Source organism: Arachis ipaensis, chromosome B09 (assembly GCF_000816755.2).
Source record: "Arachis ipaensis cultivar K30076 chromosome B09, Araip1.1, whole genome shotgun sequence".
NCBI classification, from domain to species: domain Eukaryota; kingdom Viridiplantae; phylum Streptophyta; class Magnoliopsida; order Fabales; family Fabaceae; genus Arachis; species Arachis ipaensis.
The window spans coordinates 23,456,902-23,462,866 of record NC_029793.2 but is presented as its reverse complement, the minus strand read 5'-3'; the positions used below and the strand labels follow the sequence as shown (position 1 = coordinate 23,462,866).

Genomic DNA, 5,965 nt, shown 5'->3' with positions numbered 1-5,965 from the left:
TTGCATATTTTAATTTTTCTTAAAGTTTTTCGAAAACTCATGCATTATGTTCTTCTTTGATCTTCAAGTTGTTCTTGATGATATTCCTTGTTTGATCTTTAAATTTTCTTGTGCATTTTCGAATTCATAGTGTCTCAACATTAAAAATTTCTAAGTTTGGTGTTTTGCATGTGTCTCTTTTCTTAAAAATTTTCAAAAATATGTTCTTGATGTTCATCATGATCTTCAAAGTGTTCTTGGTGTTCATCTTGACATTCAAAGCGTTCTTGCATGCATTATTTGTTTTAATCTTAAATTCTTATGTTTTGTGTCATTTTGTTATTTTTCTCTTTCCTCATTAATTCAAAAAAATATAAAAAATAATATCTTTCCCTTATTTTGCTCATAAATTTCGAAATTTTGGGTTGACTTAGTAAAAAATTTTTAAAATTTAGTTGTTTCTTGTTAGTCAAGTCAAAATTTCAATTTAAAAATTCTATCTTTTCAAATCTTTTCAAAAATAAAGTCTTTTTCATTTTTTTCTCAATATTTTCGAATTTCTTAAATTAATTTTCAAAATTTTTTTCTTAATTTTATTTCATATTTTCGAAATTATTGCTAACATTTAATGTTTTGATTCAAAAATTTCAAGTTTGTTACTTTCCTGTTAAGAAAGGTTCAATCTTTAAATTTTAGAATCATATCTTTTAGTTTCTTGTTAGTCAAGTCATCAACTTTAATTTTCAAAATCAAATCTTTCTAAATTTCTTTTTCAAATCTTTTTCAAAATAAATTTCAATCATATCTTTTTCAAAATTTAATTTCAAAATCTTTTTCTAACTTCTTATCTTTTCAAAATTATTTTCAATTCTTTTTCAATTAACTACTTGACTTTTTGTTTGATTAAGTTTACTATTTCTTATCTTTTTCAAAACCACCTAACTACTTTTCTCTCTCTAATTTTCAAAAATTACTAACTACTTTTTCAAAATTCTTTTTAATTAACTAATTATTTTAAATTCTAATTTTATTTTATCTCTTTTAATATTTTCGAAACTAACTTAATTAATTAAATAAAAACAAAAATATTTTTCTTTTCTTTTAATTAATATTCAAATACTCTCCCTCTCATCTCTTTCTAATTATTTTATTTATTTACTAACACTTATCTTCTACTCATAATTCGAACCCTCTCTCTCTATGTGTTCGAATTTCTTCTTCTTCCTTCTTCATTCTATTCTTCTATTCTTATACTTACATAAAGGAATCTCTATACTGTGACATAGAGGAGTCCTCTTCTTTTTTGTTCTTTTCTTTTTCATATGAGCAGGAACAAGGATAAGAACATTCTTGTTGAAGCTGATCCTGAACCTGAAAGGACTCTGAAGAGGAAGCTAAAGCACAACACTCTGGAGAGGACCTTACAGAAATTTTTGAAAAAGAAGAGGACACGGCAGCCGAAAATAGCAACAATGGTGGAGATGCAAGGAAGGTGCTTGGTGACTTTACTGCACCAACTTCCGACTTCTATAGAAGAAGCATCTCAATTCCTGCAATTGGAGCAAACAACTTTGAGCTGAAGCCTCAATTAGTTTCTCTAATACAGCAGAATTGCAAGTTTTACGGACTTCCATTGGAAGATCCTTATCAGTTCTTAGCTGAATTCCTGCAAATCTGTGACACTGTTAAGACCAATGGGGTTGATCCCGAGGTCTATAGACTTATGCTTTCCCCTTTTGCTGTAAGAGATAGAGCTGGGATATGGTTGGACTCACAACCTAAAGAAAGCCTGAACTCTTGGGAGAAGTTGGTCAATGCTTTCTTGGCCAAATTCTTTCCACCTCAAAAGATGAGCAAGCTTAGAGTGGAAGTCCAAACCTTCAGACAGAAGGAAGGTGAATTCCTCTATGAAGCTTGGGAAAGATACAAGCAATTGATCAGAAGGTGTCCTTCTGACATGCTTTTAGAATGGAACATCCTATGTATATTCTATGATGGTCTGTCTGAATTTTCCAAGATGTCATTAGATCACTCTGCTGGTGGATCTCTTCATCTAAAGAAGATGCCTGCAGAAGCCCAGGAACTCATTGAAATGGTTACAAATAACCAGTTCATGTACACTTCTGAAAGAAATCCTGTGAATAATGGTACAACCCAGAAGAAAGGAGTTTTTGAGATTGATACTTTGAATGCCATATTGGCCCAGAATAAAATATTGACTTAGCAAGTCAATATGATTTCTCAGAATCTGACTGGAATGCAAGCTGCATCCGGAAGTACTAAAGAAGCTTCCTCTTAAGAAGAAGCTTATGACCCTGAGAATCCTGCAATGGAAGAGGTGAATTACATGGGAAAATCCTATGGAAACACTTACAATCCTTCATGGAGGAATCATCCTAATTTCTCATGGAAGAATAAGCAGAAGCCTAATCAAGGCTTCAATAATAATAATGGTGGGAGAAATAGGTTTGGTAATAGCAAGCCTTTTCCATCATCTTCTGAGCAACAGACAGAGAATTCTAAGCAGAGCCTCTCTGACTTAGCAACCATAGTCTCTGATCTATCTAAGACCACTCTCAGTTTCATGACTGAAACAAGGTCCTCCATCAGAAATTTAAAGGCACAAGTGGGTCAGCTGAGTAAAAGAGTTACTGAACTTCCTCCTAGTACTATCCCAAGCAATATAGAAGAGAATCCAAAGAGAGAGTGCAAGGCCATCAATACACGCAACATGGCCAAACCTGGAGAAGAGGAAGAGGCAGTGGTTTCCAGTGAGAAAGACCTCAATGGACGTCCACTGGCCACTAAAGAGTTCCCCATTGAGGAACTAAAGGAATCTGAGGCTCATACAGAGACCATAGAGATTTCACTGAACTTACTGTTAGCATTCATGAGCTCTGATGAGCATTCTTCCTCTGAAGAGGACGGAGATATTGTTGAAGAGCAAGTTGCTCAGTATCTAGGAGCAATCATGAAGCTGAATGCCAAGTTATTTGGTAAAGAGACTTGGGAGGATGAACCTCCATTGCTCATCAATGAACTGACTGCCTTGGTTCAACTGAAATTACCTCAGAAGAAATCAGATCCTGGAAAATTCTTAATAGCCTGTACCATAGGCACCATGACCTTTAAGAAGGCTCTGTGTAACCTGGGGTCAGGAATAAACCTCATGCCACTCTCTGTAATGGAGAAACTAGGGATCTTTGAGGTACAAGCTGCTAAATTCTCACTAGAATTGGTAGATAAATCAAGGAAACAGGCTTATGGAGTTGTAGAGGATGTCTTAGTGAAGGTTGAAGGCTTTTACATCCCTGCTGATTTCATAATCTTAGACACTGGGAAGGATGAAGATGAATCCATCATCCTTGGAAGACCCTTCCTAGCCACAGCAAGAGCTGTGATTGATGTGGACAGAGGAGAGTTAGTCCTTCAATTGAATGAGGACTACCTTGTGTTTAAGGCTCAAGGATCTTCTTCTGTAACCATGGAGAAGAAGCATGAAAAGCTTATCTCAATACAGAGTCAAACAGAGCCCCCACACTCAAGTTCTAAGTTTGGTGTTGGGAGGCCACCATTAAGCTCTGAGTCTCTGTGAAGCTCTCTAAGAGCTCATTGTCAAGCTATTGACATTAAAAAAATGCTTATTGGAAGGAAATCCAATGTTATTTAATTATATTTATCTTTGTTTTCCATTATTATTTTATGTTTTTTTAGGTTGATGATCATGTGAAGTCATAAAAACAACTGCAGAATTAAAGCGAAATAAAAAACAACATCAAAAATAGCACACTCTGGAAGACAGGCTTACTGGCGTTTAAACACCAGTAAGGATAGCAGAATGGGCGTTTAACACCCAGTCTGGCAGCATTCTGGGTGTTAAACGCCAGAAATGGTAGGCAGACTGGCATTTAACACCAGAAAAGGGTATCTAGTGTCTAGCTAGCGTTAAACGCCAGAATTGGCAGGCAGACTGGTGTTTAACACCAGAAAAGGGTGTCTGACTGGCGTTAAATGCCAGAAAGGGGCAGCAGACTGGCGTTTAACGCCAGGAAAGGTAGCAGAGCTGGCGGTAAACGCCAGAATTGGCATACAGAGGGCGTTTACATGCCAAAATGGTGCAGGGAGTAGAATTCCTTAACACCTCAGGATCTGTGGACCCCACAGGATCCCCACCTATCCCAACTCACTCTCTCTCCTCTTCACACCTCTCCATAACACTCTTCCCCAAATATCCTTGCGCGAAGCTACCGCCGCCGTTGCGCGCTCCGTCATCGCTACTGCTAGAGCTGCGCCGCCGTGACCGAGCTTCTGCCACCTGAAACCCGCCGCCACTGCCACCAGAAACTGCCACTAAGGCCTAAGTCAGTTTGGTAAGCTCTAATCTTACCTCAGATCTTCCTTTCTGTTAAGTTGCTTTTATCGTGAGTTGTTACTGAGGGTGTTTGCATCGGACTATATAGTCACCACTACTGCAGGACCATTAGAGCTTCCGGCCGTTATTAGAGCTGCTGTCCGGTCAATTTAGAAGTTGCTACTGTGTCGTTCTATTCTGTTTACCATGGTAAGATTATTCGGTTCCGTTCTTGTGTATCGCAACACTCTATTATCAATCATGTTCTAATATCGCTTAATATCCGTCCCGCGTTAATTCTAAATTATGTCAGATAAGTGGTTGTTGCTGTGATCCCTGCGGTTGATTGGGAATTTCTGCGGTTGCTGCCGATTAACATGAGAAAAAGGATTTAATGAGTTTAATTATGCAACTTACGACTAATTGAGGTAGGGGTTTTTCTTAAAATCTAATTTATATTACAGAGTTGTGATAAATAGATATTAATGTGAGAGAACATATGCCTGTGATTATAATTGTCTTCTAAATGTGGTTGTTTGCTGGACTGAATGACTGATTGCTTGACTGCTTGAATAGTTTGTGATTGCTGAAAAGAGATTAGTTTGAAAGGTTATTTAGTTGATTATTATGAAAAATGGCTTTTCTTGGTTTTGAAGCTATTTTTGATGATGTAAAGGAATTGGCTTTGGAAATGGTTTAATTTTGAGTTAGTGACTTTATAAATGATTTAGTATTTGAGCTAGTTTGATTTTAAAAAGAGATTTATTATGGGCACTGATTTACTTTGAAAACTATTTGATATTGGAACTAGCCGAATCTTGGAAAATGATTGAGGTTTTGAAAAGGTTTGAGAAATGTTTGGATGGGACCCGAAAAGGGTGGCAGAATCCGAATTTTAGAGGAGATGCTGCCGAAATTTTATAAAATTAGAAGTTTCATTTAAAGTAGTTATTTTAAAAGGTTTAATTTTAAGCATTATATGATATGATTTAAGAATACTTCATTTATCAAAGAAAAAGTTATGTTTTGGATTGATAATTGTTAGTGAACGAAACAGAAAGAAGAATGATGAGGATTGATTTGAAATATGATTTTTGAATGAATTTGGAAATGGATATGGATTGACGAATGATGATGATATTGAGAATGGTTTAGATATTGATGAATGATGAATAAATTATTTATATGGCTTATGAATTTGAAATATCTGAGATACGAGGTTCCCTGGATTAAGTGCCGTGGCTTGCCACCACATGTACCAGGTCGAAAACTCGATACTCTGTTGACCCTACGATGTAAGTGTGTGACCGGGCACTATATAAATTCTCGGGAATGTTACACCCATTGAGTAATATTGATTATTTGAGAAAAAGATATGCATAGACTCTTGGGGATGCACGTCGGGGGACAGTCTAAGTACAATTCAGACTTGTCGGGTTGGCTGGATAACCGACAGATGAGCCTCATCAGCCATAGGACAGGCATGCATCATATGCATTTGTATGCTTTGCTTGGGTTTGAACTTGTTTTGGTTTGCCTAATTGTTAAACTGTTCTTAACTGCTACTTGAACTATTTGCTGTAACTGCTACCTACTTGTGCTTTCCTTGTCTGTCTTGCCTGTGTTTGTCCTGGC

The 5,965-nt window shown here is 36.5% G+C and overlaps 1 long non-coding RNA gene across 1 annotated transcript; it reads left to right on the top strand.

Moving 5' to 3' along the window:
* LOC110267071 lies at window positions 4,217-4,704 on the top strand. The gene is made up of 3 exons (XR_002354397.1): window positions 4,217-4,349; window positions 4,440-4,540; window positions 4,644-4,704. It is a non-coding gene; the product is annotated as an uncharacterized LOC110267071 (long non-coding RNA).